Raw genomic sequence first — 15,848 nt, forward strand, 5'->3', positions numbered from 1 at the left:
CACGAAGCTTAGTGAGTCTCCCCAAACTACCACACACCATACACATATAAAATACATTGGTCCCCGCCCTGCTACATCGGGTACTGTCTGGCATCGGCCATGTCCAGCATCGGGCCTCGTCCAGCATCAAACTGCATCCGACATCGGGCCCTGCCCGACATCGAGCAGTGCTCGACATACATATAAGCATATCTACTAATACACATAACATGATCATAATCGCCTAAACATATACATATAAACGTTCCTCGGGCCCCGTCCTGCATCGGACCGAAATCCGGAAAGCATACAAACTTTCCTCGGGAACTGGCCCGACATCGGACCATAGTCCAGAAACATACAGATACAAACACGTGTAAGAATCACAAAGACATCAAGCATACTAACATTCTTTGGGTACCGCGTCGACATTGGGTCGAAACCCGGAAAACATATAATCCTATATCGGGCCCCGCCCGGTATCGGACCTTAGTCCGGAACATACTAATATACATAAACGGGCCGGCCTTGGTGCATTCGACCCATTCCTACTGGAGGAAAACTCACATCACAAAGCTAACTGTGAAATCTCGTGTAAGGAATCTCTAACGGCTTCTCCAACGACTCCCCGACTATCATTATCACAATAACACTTAGTCAAAATCTGATAATCCTTCTTAGGGTAAAATGACCATTTTACCCCTGGTCAAAGTCAACATTTTGGGTTGACTCAACTCACCGAGTTGACCCATCATCTTGTTGTGTTCTATAAATCAAAAACCCTAAAATCACGATCCAACTCGTCGAGTCATCCCCCTGACTCGTCGAGTTCCCTGGGTACTCATAGTCGTGATAGAACGAGTCAATTCGTCGAGTCCTTCACAGACTCATCGAGTTCTACCTTGTACAAAGTTGGGACAAATCGGCACAACTCGTCGATTTCCTCTATGGACTCGACGGGTTCCTCTGTCAGTTTGGGCCATGTTAACGGATTAAGCCCCTACACTTCAGATCTATGCTTCTTGCTTGTCATACACATTGAAAACATCCTTTTAAGGGAATGTTAATACCCTCATTTGACGGGTTTGGCTCACACCCTAACTCTTTAGGACTTACATCTTGGTCCATAAGTCATCCATACACCAAAATAAAGCATACAAATAGAGATCTAGGCCTTAAACATAATTTGAACATGTAAAGTTTCTGCCTTTACCTCAATGCATTGCTTGCCATTTAGGGCTTAAAAGGCCAAAATGACATCTTAGAGCTTGCATGGGGGCTCCAATGGCAATAAAGTTTGCAACTTTATGCCATAACAGCCCTTCAAGGTCCTAGATCTGGGGGAATACCCACTTGGGTCTTCAATTTCCCAAATGTTAACATTCTTGGACCAAACACCCCCATAAAAGTGAAACGAAGAGATCTAAGAAATCACTAAGCAAGTTTGAGACTTGCTTACCCAAAAATGCTACAAATGAAGTGAAGTTTCTGGATCTACTCTCCTCTTCTTGGGTCCTCTAGCTGTTTCTTCTTCCACAAGGTTCAAAAGCAAACGATTTCTCTCAAAAAGGTCTCACAAGCTCACACAAGGTTCTAGGGTTTTGGGACTTGGAGGCTGTGAATGAGGCCAACATAAGGGGATTAAGATGCTTAAATAGGGTGAAAAACCCCGAAATTAAGGTTTCATTCTTGCAGTCCTACTTGTTGAGTTGAGGCTATCAACTCATCGAGTAAGTGACTTAAAATCCTACGTCCATTCTGGTTTCTACTCGACGAGTTTGGGGATCCCAATTCATCGAGTTGCTCTACAAAAGTGAATAAATTATAATTAAATGCGTACCAGGAACCAGGCGTTACAGTTGCTCTGACAATTTGACGAGTTAATGGGGATTTTCCCGCTTTGTGGATGCTAAAGAACTCGATGAGTTGTTGTAGTAACTCGGCGAGTTGACTCAAGCTTTTCACGACTTTCTGTTACATGAACAAACTCGACGAGGCAGGAGATGCACTAAACGAGTTGGGGTCAACGTGGTCTGTTGACCTTGATTGTTGACTCTGATTTTGACCAAGTTTTACTTTGAGGGTATTTTTGGTAATTTGGGATTTAATGAAATGAGGGTATCTTGATAGTCAGTGCTATTTGTGAGGTGAGTTTCCTCACTATACTCAAGGGTCAAAGGCACCAAGGCTGGCCCTTTGGATTGTTATCCTGCTTTATCATTGTTGTATCCTAGTAGATAGGATGTTCTATGTGGTTATGCTCTGTTAGATCGGTATCCTGGTAGATAGGATGTTGTTATACTTAGTGATTTGTAGATCGGTTTGACTGGATATAGACTGGTTATGTACTTAATTGCTATTTATATTTCGACATGTATGTGTGTGTGGTTGGGTTGAGGCGGTCCTGCTTTGTGCTGTAGGCCAACAGACCAGGGCGGTCTGGACAGACTGAAGGCCCTGTGAGGCAGTCCAGTCAGGTCGGAGGCCTGACGAGCGATCCGAATAGGTTGTAGGCCCTGTGAGGCGGTCTAGTCATGTCGAAGGCTCGAGAGCGATCCAGATAGGCTAAAGGACCTGCGAGGCAGTCTAGTCAGGCTGAAGGCTCATTATGTATGTTGTTATTGGTTATGTTTATGTGATGGTATTTTGGGGAAGACTCACTAAGAATTGGGCTTACAGGTTTTGGTTATGTTTCACGTACTTTAGATGATCGCGGGAAGGCGAAGGCTTCATCGTGCACCTTCTCATATTTTGTGTTATGATTTCTAGGATTTTATCTGATGTTAAACTATTTTGAAAACAATTTGTAAGCAATGGATAGTTTTGGAATGTCTCAAAAGTTTAAAATTTTTGTGAAATTTGTAGATGTATAGAAATACTCTCACAACACTCACAATGCGATTATCCACAATCTCCACCTTGAGTGGGGAATGCAAAGTCCCCGGAGCATCTCATAACTTCTTGTTCAACGCAAGAGATACAAACGACCGGGTAGCCCCTGAATCAAAAAGAATCTGAGTCGACAAACCATTGACCAAAAAGGTCCATATATAGAATCAAAATAGCAAAGCATAATAATAAAATAAACAAGACAAAAATTGATAACATACCAGTCACGAACTCAGGCTTTAGCTTCCGCTTCGAGTGGAGCTTTAACTCAATTTCCCATTCCCGGACCTTCTCCACCATCTCATTCTGGGTCTTACACCCCGAAAAGCTCACAAACTCACAAATATCATCCCTCAGCATGGAATGATACCTCGTTTCCTTCATCTCCTCATCCGCAATGTACTGTGGAACCAATAATGCCCTCTCCCATAACTTGGCGGTGATCTCCGCCATAGGCTTGGTAGTCTGCTGTAAATCCTAGAACTCTCTGACCAAACGATGCACCTCAATGGATGGTGCAAAATCCTGATAAACCCTCCTCACAAACTCCTCCCAAGACATCTCGGCCACACCTACGGATCCCACCTCGCGGGTCACCCCCTCCCACTAATCTCTTTCTCGATCCCTAAACATACAAGATGTAAACCCAACCTTAGCTGCATTGGGGAAAGAGCTTGTGAACTGACCATTCTCCATATCTGCCATCCATCGTCGACTAGTAATGGGATCCCTGAACTCGAAGAACTCAGGCACTCCACACGCATTAAACTAGCTAAACGAGGGAGATCGGGCCCCAATCTGGCCTGCATCAATCTTGGCATAGAAGGACCTGAGCCACTCCTCCATGATATCCATGATGCCCTCCTTGACAGTACCAAAATTCACCGGGGTAGCGTCAAGGATGCCATGAGTAACCTCGGTTGTGATAAGATCGCGTAGCCTCTCATCAACATGCTCTACACCGGAGCCTGAACCTGATCCTGATCCTTAACCTAAACCTCATGTAATCATCACCATCCTCAATTAAAAATATCACAATTAACAAAAATAAGGAAGTCGAAAGAGATTCCTCCTCATCAGACTCTTAAGAACTATTAGGTCTGCCATTGATTTGGTTACATGTCATTTACTTTTAGTAGTACGGGCCCATTACTACCTTCCACGCCTACATGTACCTTCCCCAAGGCCAAACTTGAAATTCATGTATGATCCAATAAAAAATAATGACTCATAAGCACAACACTAAATCAGATCCTAGACTGCTCTAGTATTCTTAAACCTCACCAAACCAGAAACTTAAATTAATCATAGCAGTTTTCCATATGCATGCAAGTTATACACAAAGAGAATCATATAGACTGTCAAATAAAGCTTTTACCTTAAACCACAACCAAACAAGGAATAGGAATATGGCAGATCCCCTCATTCTAAGGTAGGCAATCCTAAGCATGTACAACTTTGAAAGCATACTCTTAGCAAACAATCCATGCAACATTAATTTTCATATATACTATAGCATGGCTAAGACATTGGGAACTTACTTGAGATCGGTCGATTACGCGCATTGCATTCTCCCCCTTTTATTTTTTTACAAAAGTTGCTTTCAGGAAATTTAACTTTGTTTCTTTTTAAAAAGCAATTTGTTACCATTTCCTCAGTTTGAGTTCTAGCACACTCAAAAGTGTGCCTGAATCCCTCGAACTAAGGATCTGATACCAACTTGTAACAACCCCAATTTTTACAGAAAATTTTTAACTTTTAATTTCATAAATATCAATCACAATGTGTCCAAAAATCTCATTACATATCCATATTATTTTAAAATTCATAGTACGAAAACTAAATGTGAAAACACCGGAGAATGCACGTCGCGCCATCAAGTCGGGTCCTTACCCTTATCACAAGAAGTACTAAAACATTGAAACACCCATAAAATTCAAGACAATTTAAAACTTTTCAAAACATTTAAAACCACTAAGTTATTACAATTTGCTTTCAAAATAGTTTAAACATCAGAGTATCTCTAGAATCAATCTTGAAAATATAAGGAGGTGCACGATCACGCCTTCGCCTTCCTGCGATCATCAGAAGTAACTGAAACAATAATTGATAGATGTAAGCTCGAAGGCTTAGTGAGTTACCCCCAAAATACCAAAGCCATGCAATCATAATCATATCATATAACATATAAGCAAACACATGCATAATGAGCCTTTATCCTGACTAGACCGCCTCGCAAGCCATCAGCCTATCTAGAATGCTCTCCGAGCCTTCGGCACGTCTGGACCGCCTCGTAGGGTCTATAGCATATCCAGACCACTCATCGGGCCTTCGGTATGACTGACATGCCCTCTTAGGCCTATAGTCTATCTAGACCGCCCTGGGTATGTTGGCCTTCAGCACAAAGCAGGACTGCCTCAACCCAACCCCCAATCAAACAAACATGTGCACATAATATTGTACGCTAGCATATATAATAGTCAACTGATCTAACATATCATCAATCATAACAACATCCTATAATCAGGATACAGACCTATCCGGTCACTAGCATAGCATTATCCTATATACCATGATGCCGACCTAACCAGGTTATTAGCATAACATCATCCTATATACCAGGATACCGACTTAACCAGGTCACTAAGCATATAACCATCCTAACTACCAGGATGTAAATCAATAAGCATATCATGTAATAACCCGGATACAAATCCAAAAAAGTGTTGGCATTGGTGCCTTACACCCTGCCGATATAGTGAGGAGAACTCACATGGCACTGATGAAGTCTCGCACATAAAACTCCAGCTACTGGTTGATAGATTTCCGAACTGTCAACATCAAACAATACCCAATTAATAATTGGGTTCGAAGCCCAAGGTCCAAATCACACACCAAAGGCCCAAACGTCAAGTAATGGGCCAAAGCCTAACATATGGCCTAATTTCCAAATTAGGCCCAGACCTCTACATGGTCTTTCATGAAGGCCCATCCAATTATTATAGTCCAAACTCTTGGTATCCCCATGACCCAATATCACATAATTATCAAGGCCCAGTTATGGCCCAATTTTCCAAATTGGGCACAAGTCCTTCACATGGGCCTTATCCTAAAGCCCATCCAAATATTTTAGTCTATTTACTAGTTCGTGGATAGCTCATCGATAGCCCAATCACCAAAACCCAAAAGAAATGCCCTACTTAAGGCCCAAGTGAAATTAGGATTTTCATATTAAAAGACGATTAGGGTTAAGTGTTCCTACTTAACCCATCAATGACTTAATCCATTAAGTCCACTATTGCCTTAGGTTAATTTGGAAATGATTATTAATTAACATTTTCAATTTATTAATTAATTCAAATGCGGGTCCCGATAAATCCCCAAAATTAGGGTTTTGTGACATTAGGGTTTTCCAAACCTAGGGTTTTCCAACCCAAATACTAGCCCATTAGTCAGATGGTTGGGCTTTTAGGTCAATTAAGGCTTTATTGGGCCCATTTGGGTTTCTCTTGTCGGGAACCACCCACTACCACCTTGGGGAGTGGTGGTCAACGACGGCTCACAGCGGCGGCGGCCACCTCATGGTGGTGGTTATGGTTCTAGTCCATTTGTTCAAGCATCCAAAACGAATCAAAACACAAACAAGGCACACCACCACCCAACACGGCGGCTGGTGGCGGCAGCCACAACCTCACGGTGGTGGTTATTAGTTTTCCCTTTTATTATTTTTATACCTATTACAAATTACAATACGAAATCTCGAATAAACACACACACACACACACACTAAGATAAACACACACACAACCACCCTATTGGTTGTCGGTGGTGGCACATGGTGGCAGCCACCACCTCACAGTGGTGGTGGTGGCTGTTCTCGTGAGTTCCGACCAAATGAAGCCTCAAACAATACACACACAGAACACATAAACAAACAATCAATAGCGGCGGCGAGCGGCTGCAACTAGGCGGTGGTCGGAGTGCGAAGTGGTGACAGTCGCGTGGCAGCAACTGCAATGCTCAGACAAGCTTCAGAAGGGATGGAGAGGAGTGAGGGAAATCATAGCAGCAACACACGCACATACGAATATGAGTTCCACACAGAGCCGACGACTGCCGTGTCGTGTGGCTGAGGATGGCGACGAAAAAGAAAGAGAACGGTCGGAGAAGGCAACGGTCGGTCATGTTGTCACCGGCGGCTAGGGTTTCAGTGGTTCACAACAGCAGCTAATCCCCGACCGTCATGCTCTCATTCCGATGTAGAAAAGATTTGCTTTGGCGGATGGCTTCAGCAGTCTCCGATGGACGCGGTGTCGGCAGCGGTTGCTGTGACTTGGTGGTTTCCGACCTCATCAATGGAGACGGCGACAGCCGGTGGTCTTTGTTGATAGGAAAAATAGGCGAGCGGGTAGTACCGCTGGAGATAGGAGCGAGTGAAGGTGGCGGCTATGAACAGTTAGGGTTAGGGTTAGGGTTAACGTTGTATACCCGCTCCTTAAAAGTTATTCTCCATATTGACACTATTAGTCGTTCCTTCTCCTCTTTCTTTCAATTTCGATCCATAATTTACCATTCGAACCCGCCTTTTGAAAACCCTTCCAATCAATTCCGAAATCTTACCAATCAGCCCCTCCCTCCACAAATTATTTTCAACTTCAATCAATTATTTAAAAAATAACCCCCATATTTCGCAATACATTACATTTTAGGTACAATACTTACCAAACACCCCAAGGTCCTTCATAGCGAAACACTTCCCAAGCCAGGACTTAACCTCCCGAAAGGTTGGGATGTCGTTTCCTATGAGCAATATGTCATCTACATACAATACCAGAAAACTTACTATACTCCCACTAGCGTTGACATATACACATGACTTATCCTCGCTTCTCGAAAATCCAAACTCTATGACTTTCTCATCAAAAAAAGCTTCCATCTACGAGATGCTTGTTTCAATCCATAAATGGATTTCTCAAGTTTACACACTCTATTAGGGTACTTAGCATTGGCAAAACCCTGTGGCTGACTCATGTAAACATCTTTAGCCAACTTTCCATTAAGGAAAGCGGTTTTGATATCCATTTGCCATATTTCATAGTTATGAAATGCAGCTATGGCTAGAATAACCCTTATAAATTTAATATTCTCTATTGGTGAGAAGGTCTCATCATAGTCAACTCCATGAGTTTGTGTAAAGCCCTTCACAACCAGTCACGCCTTATATGTGTGTACTTTCCCATCCATGTTGGTCTTCTTCTTGAAGATCCATTTGCACCCGATTGTCTTACGACCCAGTACATTGTCAACCAAGTTCCAAACTTGATTGTCACACATGGACTAAATCTCGTTGTCCATAGCCTCTTTCCATTTTGTGGACTCTGGGCCTACCATGACTTCCTTGTAGTTGTTAGGTTCATCTAGATTTACCAGTGTGTATCACTGATAAATGTATCACCTTCAACTGTTACATGAAAACCATATAACATAGGTGGAACACTAACTCTACTGGAATGCCTTATAGGTACGGACTCGTCAATTGGTTCAACCGGAGTTTCCTCCATAGGTTGATCGCTAGTGTTTGAGGTTCTTTCACCACTTGACTCTTGAAGCTCTTAATGGTCAATTTCCACCCACTGTCCCCTTGGCATATGAGTTCTCTCTCACAAAAGACTCCTCTTCTCGCGACGAAGACAACATTGTCACTCGGTCTATAGAAGATATATACAAAGGACTTCTATGGGTAGCCGATGAAAATACATCGCTCACTCCAAGGTTCAAGCTTGTCATTAGTCTCGCGTGAAAAAAACTTTTATGTGCCTTAATGAGGGAACCTTCCCAGTCCACATCTCGTGAGGTGTTTTGGAAACCTTTTTGCTAGGGACTAGATTAAGGATATGGGCAACGCATACTGTCACACCCCAAAACCATGATCAGCGGAAATGTTTTGGGGTGGAGGACGTCATGTACAGTATCACAACAATGAAAAGTAGTAAACAAGCAATAACATCATCCATTGCATTAATAATATAATTTTAATACAAGTGTGTTCTGTCAAATTATGATAAAGACTAAAGTATAAATCAAATGAAAGATTAGTCTTGAACGAGCTCCATCTTCTCTAAACCTTGCATCAGTACCTGTCTATCATTGACCTGAGGATACAAGTTAATTTGAAAGAGAGTATTGATGGGTTTTGGTCCTAAGAACATCCGATGTGCTCATACAAACCCTTATGCTTGGATCTAGGTTTGTCTATTGTACATGCAAGTTATCCAAGACTATAAACCCTAATTCTAGCATTCAAGTAATCATATTAACATGAGAATAGGTTTAAGATATTACCTTGATTGTTATGTAGCAATAACAATCCCAAATCTCCTTGTATTGACTTTAGAAAGCTTAGAGTCACAATTGTCACTCCTCTAATGGTTCACAAACACCATAAGCAAGAGGATGAAGAGGAGAGAGGATGGAGGCTGCCCAAAACGTGTTCTAACCCTAGGATAAAGCTTCACCACGTTTTTGGGTCATAAGGGAAGTATATATAGTGAGGCTATTAGGGTTATCTAACAAGGAAACCCTAATTTGGATGCTTAAGCCCAAAGCAACCCATGAACCCCTTTCCTTAAGGCCTTGGACGATTTCCTTATGGGTTTCCCCATAGAATTCGTCCATTCCTTATTATAAGGCAATCCATGGCCCAAATTGCAATTACCTTATAATTACAATTCTAGTCCCTTAAGTTTAATTAATCTCTTTTAGTCACAAAACTAATTACCAATTAATTATTGACTAATATTAATTAAACAATATGATTTCTCCTTTACTATATTATTCTCATAGTATATTAATAAATCATATTTAATCCTTTCTCTCCATAATTCATCCTATCAAGTTGCTTTAGTGACGGCAACCCAAAAGGACCATGCACCATCGGGTCAAGTACATACCAAAATAGTTATGGACTTAGACACTAATCCAACAGTCTCCCACTTGGATAAGTCTAATAACTATTTTGCGTATGACTTCAGATCCTGATCTGCAATTGTAGCTTTCCAAAGCCGCTGTCAACTCTGATCCTATCAGATACGCGTGTCCTTTAGATAAGGGATCATATATTCCTCCATTCTAGATATCGTATGAGACATGATTTCAAATCATTCTCTTTGTACTATATCTCGATTCCCGATTTATGACGACTAACTAATTGAACAAATCAAATTAGCCCTAGCCTGGCCGAGCATTTACGTTTGTCATCACTAAATCATCGAGGGGCCCAAAGATATCGCTTTTATCCTACCTTGGATAAAAGGTACGGATAAACTTTGATACAATGCTCGGTTGCACTCACTCACCGAATCACACACAACAATATGTTTTATGACACCAAGTTACTAGTGCGTTTACATATTATCAATGTGCAACCGATTTGCAAGATACAACTCACACATCTCGGTTTCAAGAATATAAGATGTTATCGTCTCACCAATCACTCGTGATACAATCCATGGAGTGATCCAAGTGAGCGTGGGTTTAATCCAATGCTCAAATCATATTCTTAAGCACTCATGAACGTTGCAGCAAACATTTTCTTATGTCTAATACCTTATAAACAATCCACACACCAATTCATGACAGTCTTCATTCATATCTACTTCCAACATATGAACGACTGTGGCCCATTCGAATAATTCGATTATTCTTAATAAATTCAATTATTCTGGAAGTCAAAACATGCAAATGTGAAACACAAGAATAATACTAATCCCATATGGCCTCAAACCTTTGAGTATAAATAAAACTCCTTTTATTTATCACCATATTGATTACTCATTATTTGTCGTTTCGGGTAAACAACTTCTTACTTGAATTACAACACTTGTCCCATGCTCCTAGCATGCACACAATGTTTACCTATGGTTCTTACTTTGTGAAATAGATCACATTGAACACATTTCCAATCATACTCATTTCACAACTCCAAATCCTTTTTCATAAGTGAAAAAATATCAAATTCTTGCCACTTATAGAATATGCTAGATTCTAACATTTTATGCAATTATCCTTTCGTAATGTCACTGCACCAAAGTCACAAAGACTATTGCCAATGATATTACAAAGTCCTCTATCGGAGATTGTTACAAAACAATTCCTTAGATATGATGTCTCTCACTCAAAGTACATTCCTTTGAACATCCTTTTGCATAAAAGTTTCTAATTTAGACATAGATTTTCAATATCCAATTCTCAATATGGACACATTTCCATATTTTCCATATGACAACTCATTCTTAATAGAATCTTATCTATTCGTAATGATGTCGATATGGTCCATCCAATACCATGCTTCCAACTACTCACAAGCGACCAATCCTCGTCAAACTTTGGATTGTCCTTTGATAGTTGTTTAATTATTTTAGTCAAAAGCAATCGATCCTATACCTGAAGCGTGTATGGATACGACGCACAATGTTTATTTGCTATGTTCTCAAAATTCGAATTGTGAAGAGGAATGCCGTAATCATAATCGAAATTTTAAGAACACACTATGTACCTTTGGCTAAATTTATTAACATTTCTCAACCTAATCCTTTAGATTTGAAATGAAGCATAATATTCTCTCCCTTAATTATAGCAAAACAACTTTACAAACCTTACGACTTTGCAAGGTATAACTCTTGTTTTCTATAATTAATATTGCCAACTTGTAATATGTGCCTTAATAATCATACAATCATAACTTTTATGCTCCCATTATCATGATGATTATTATAAAGAACATAACACTTATGCTCCCACTAGCTTTGACATGTATTCAGAAACCACTTAACTTTCAGAAAAAAAAAACAATGCTTATTGAATTTCTTAAGTTCATGTTTCTAATACTTAGTGCTTTGATAATCTTTTATCAAGGCTTCTTGAACTTATACACCTTTGCCTTAGATAGTTCATATGTGTGTGTAAACAATTGCCAAACCTCACAATTCAAATTATGGAAAGGGATACCGTAACCATGATCGAATTCGAGAATGCAATTTTACAATTACAATCTTCTTAAAATCTTTCTTAGTGAAAGTATTTCCTCACAATCATTTTCATGAAAGAGGAAATCTTATGACACTTAGATTTAAACGGTGTATGTGTTCCTATCCATGTGAATTTGTTAAAACCAAAGTTTACGACAAATTCAAACTCATATGGACCGAACTTTCTTGATCTCGATTTCTTGCCTTTATGGTAGCACAGCTGCCCACCATGTATTCCAAGTAGTTAAGCAGCTCACATTTTCTTATCAATGTACTTTCCATTGATCAAGGTCCTTGCCTTTTATGCATTCAAATGAGAACTCGTAGAACTCATATGCATAATTAACTCAATTGGAACGACATAGAAACAAAATAATGTCAACACGATAGGTTGTAAACCTCAACTCGTGTGCTAGTGATGATTGATAAGGTTTATTTGATTTGTTCTTGAAACTTTTCAAGACCATTAAGACTCCCACTTACTCCTTGACATATAAGATTCTCTTGTCAAAACATTTCTTGACAAACAAATATTCAAGAGTTAGTGTAGCTTTTATCAAAACTCTTCATAAATTGGTCCTAGTTGGTCTTTGTCTTATCCAAGACATCACAACTTTCCACATTTGATGAATGTTATAAACCTTCTTAACACTTATCACTCAATTTCACAATCTTAACTCTAAGACTTGTTATTGGAACGAAGTATGATAGACTTCTTTATTTAACCATTTCTTCAATTCTTGATTCCTCTTCTTAGACATACAATTGTATTAAGACTCACTTAGAGGATCAATTGAGATATGGTTCTTAATCATTAAGACCTATCATAAAGCATAAAAGCTACTCTCCCTTCTTCTTAGAATGGAGAAACTTTTATCTTTCTGCCTACTTGATTCTTCTTATTCGTTCTACTATTGATTTAAACCTTTTTGAATCAATCTAGAATTACACTTAATCTTGTGAGTATAATCACATTTACTAAACCTTTAGTAAATCATGACGAATATCTTTGTTACTCTTATGGTGGACTTGATCAACACATAACTTTGTGTACTCGATCTCCTAGTCCTTCACTTGACATTTTGTCAACGAATTAGTCTAATTTCCAAATATGAAATTTCTGATTCATCGTGCAACCAATTTGCATGATTCCAAGTTTCTGTCCAATTGAAACTTGGGCGATGAGAAAATCTCCCTATTTGGTAAACTCTCGACTTTCCATAAACAACATAATAAGAACCAAATCCATTATTGCTAATAATAGAAACATTTTAACATCAATTTTTCACACATGCCATTGCAAGGATAATATAAAATCAAATTTTATTTTATGCGGAAAAATTTGTCCTTACAATGCAACTCATTGAAAAACTTATGCTAATACATCTTTCATAGCAATCTAATTCTAACTCTAAGTAGTAGCTTAAGAATCTAATCTTCGAGAAATGCGATCGAAATCCATTCTTTCACGGTTAGATTCTGCTCACTTCTTCCTTTAAGCTCCCTTTCTTTTCTTCGATTCTACAAAACATCAATTGTAATCTTATTACATTATGTATTAAGAATCTAGAATAGAAGCTTAAAAGAGTTGGTTAGTGGATTTTACCTATATTAGAGCCATACGTTTCGACTCTCCCATCTCTTAGATCTCTTAGGTAACTGGGGCAGCTTCGTCTCCAATGCCCTTTCTCTTGGCAATAAAAGCAAATTGACTCCTTTGGAACTTGACATGGAACTACTTCAGACATTTCCTTTCTCTTATGATCAAACTTTTCGATCATAGCATGTCTTTTGTTGCCATTGTCTATATCCATAGAGGTCTTGAAGACAGATTCACCAATCAACTTTGCTTTTCTATTGTGCCAAACCATTGCTGATTCAGCAACAATAAGCATATAGGTGAGATCTATAAGGGTCACGTCGTGGTTCATCATATAGTACTCTCTTACGAACTCACTATATGAGTTAGGAAGTGACTGAAGAACCCAATCAACAGCCATTTCCTCACAGACAACGGATCCCAACATTCTTAACCTATCAATGTGTGACTTCAACCCTAGGACGTGTGCACACACGGACTTTCCTTCTTTATGTTTACTTGCCAAAAGGGCTTGAGTGATCTTGAACTTTTCAAGCCTTTGAACTTGTGGGTTAGGGAGAATAATTGGAGGATGAGGAGGAAGTGAAGTATGATCTCTTGTTCCTCGATCGAATCGTGGAATATCATCTTCATGTGGAATGCTTGTTCCACGGGATTTGGGAAGACCATAGTTGTCGAACTTTGACATCTACAATACGGGAGAAAACGAATTCAAGTTAGTTGATTGAATGAGTCCTTAGCAAATCACCCAAATGAGATACTAAGGCTTGGACCCAACACAATATTCTACAACTCAGGAGAGGGATGCCGTAACCCTAATTGCAGAATATTTGAAGGTACGTGAATGACGATTCACTAATTTCCACCATGAAAAACGAAAAGAAATTTAAGTTTTAAATCTATGAAAACTCCTAGATCCTATGAGATTCATTGAACATTTTCAATGGCATGTTTAAATCTCGATATGCCCCTCTTGTTTGTGACTGGGATGCCGAGGATCACAAAGCGGGTGTGAATAACCATGCAAACTTACATGGTGCCCTCACATGTTACAGTCACCTATTCGATGTGCCGGTATACCACAAACGCTCCACCGAACTATGACAAACATTGAGTCACCCTTTGCTACCTTTGCTTAGAACCATTTAGTGTGCTATTAAACCACACACGCTCCACTAACGTCTTTGCAAGGGCACAAAGTGTAATTTCATGGAATTGCATCAATTCACTTTTGCCTAAGTAACTAAGATTGGGAATTTTATGAAAACATTTATTTACTTTAATAATTCATTATACTTATAATGGAAGGTTTCGTCCTATCCTACCCGTTCGGCTAACGACCCTCCACTAGTCAAGAGTGCGGTGGGTAAGAGTGGATACCCATTCAATCGCCATTTTATAGGCAATTTTCTTAAACACCCTTATAGACCAGGTTCGTGAATGAGGCCTACTAACGTTAGGACTGACTTTTACTCATACATATATATAATGTTAGACTTTTAATGTTATATATATAGTATAGGGTGTATTTTACACTTTTAAAATACTAGGTGGTTTAATTTAACAAGTATACTTTTAATTCAATTAAATTGTTAACCTAAACTTTTATAGATTTATTAAACCTCTTTTAATTATACACCTTAATTAATTAATAAAACCATAAGGGAGTGATTTGGACTTTTCAAAACATTACTAGGGTTTTAGAATTTAACATTCCTAATTAAACTTTTAATCAACTTTTAAATTCCAAAACTTGAGGGCAAGTTTTGAAACATTTCAAAACATTAGGGTTTAGAATTTAAATATACATCAAAATTAAACAATTAATCAAAATTTAAATTCCAAAACTTGAGGGCAAGTTTTGAAACATTTTTCAAAACATTAGGGTTTCAACTATTTAAATTTCAAAACAACAAAACTTTTTGGGTTCAAATTTAAACTATAAAACCTAAAAGGGAAAATATGAAACTTTTCAAAGCACAAGGATCAAATAACAAATAATCTAAATTAACATTTAATCACATAATTATCCATATTTGATTTATTTAATGATTTCTTGCAAAACAATTTACCAATTTAATCAAAATAATTAATCAATTATCACATAAGGAAACAAATATTTTATTAATTGATAAATATCTTCAATTAGATCAAGAATATAGTCAAATATATCATAAAATCGGATTTATATTGATCTAATATGATAAGGTAACTATCCCAAAGCAAAAACAGCAAGAAATCCCGAGATATGCTCCATCTGACGAGTTGACTCGTCGAGCCAGGCTTGGACTCGTCGAGTCTGCATGGACTCGGCGAGTTCAACTATGGACTCGGCGAGTCCAGCCTCCAGAAAC

The sequence above is a fragment of the Lactuca sativa genome, chromosome 9, assembly GCF_002870075.4.
Source record: "Lactuca sativa cultivar Salinas chromosome 9, Lsat_Salinas_v11, whole genome shotgun sequence".
NCBI lineage: Eukaryota > Viridiplantae > Streptophyta > Magnoliopsida > Asterales > Asteraceae > Lactuca > Lactuca sativa.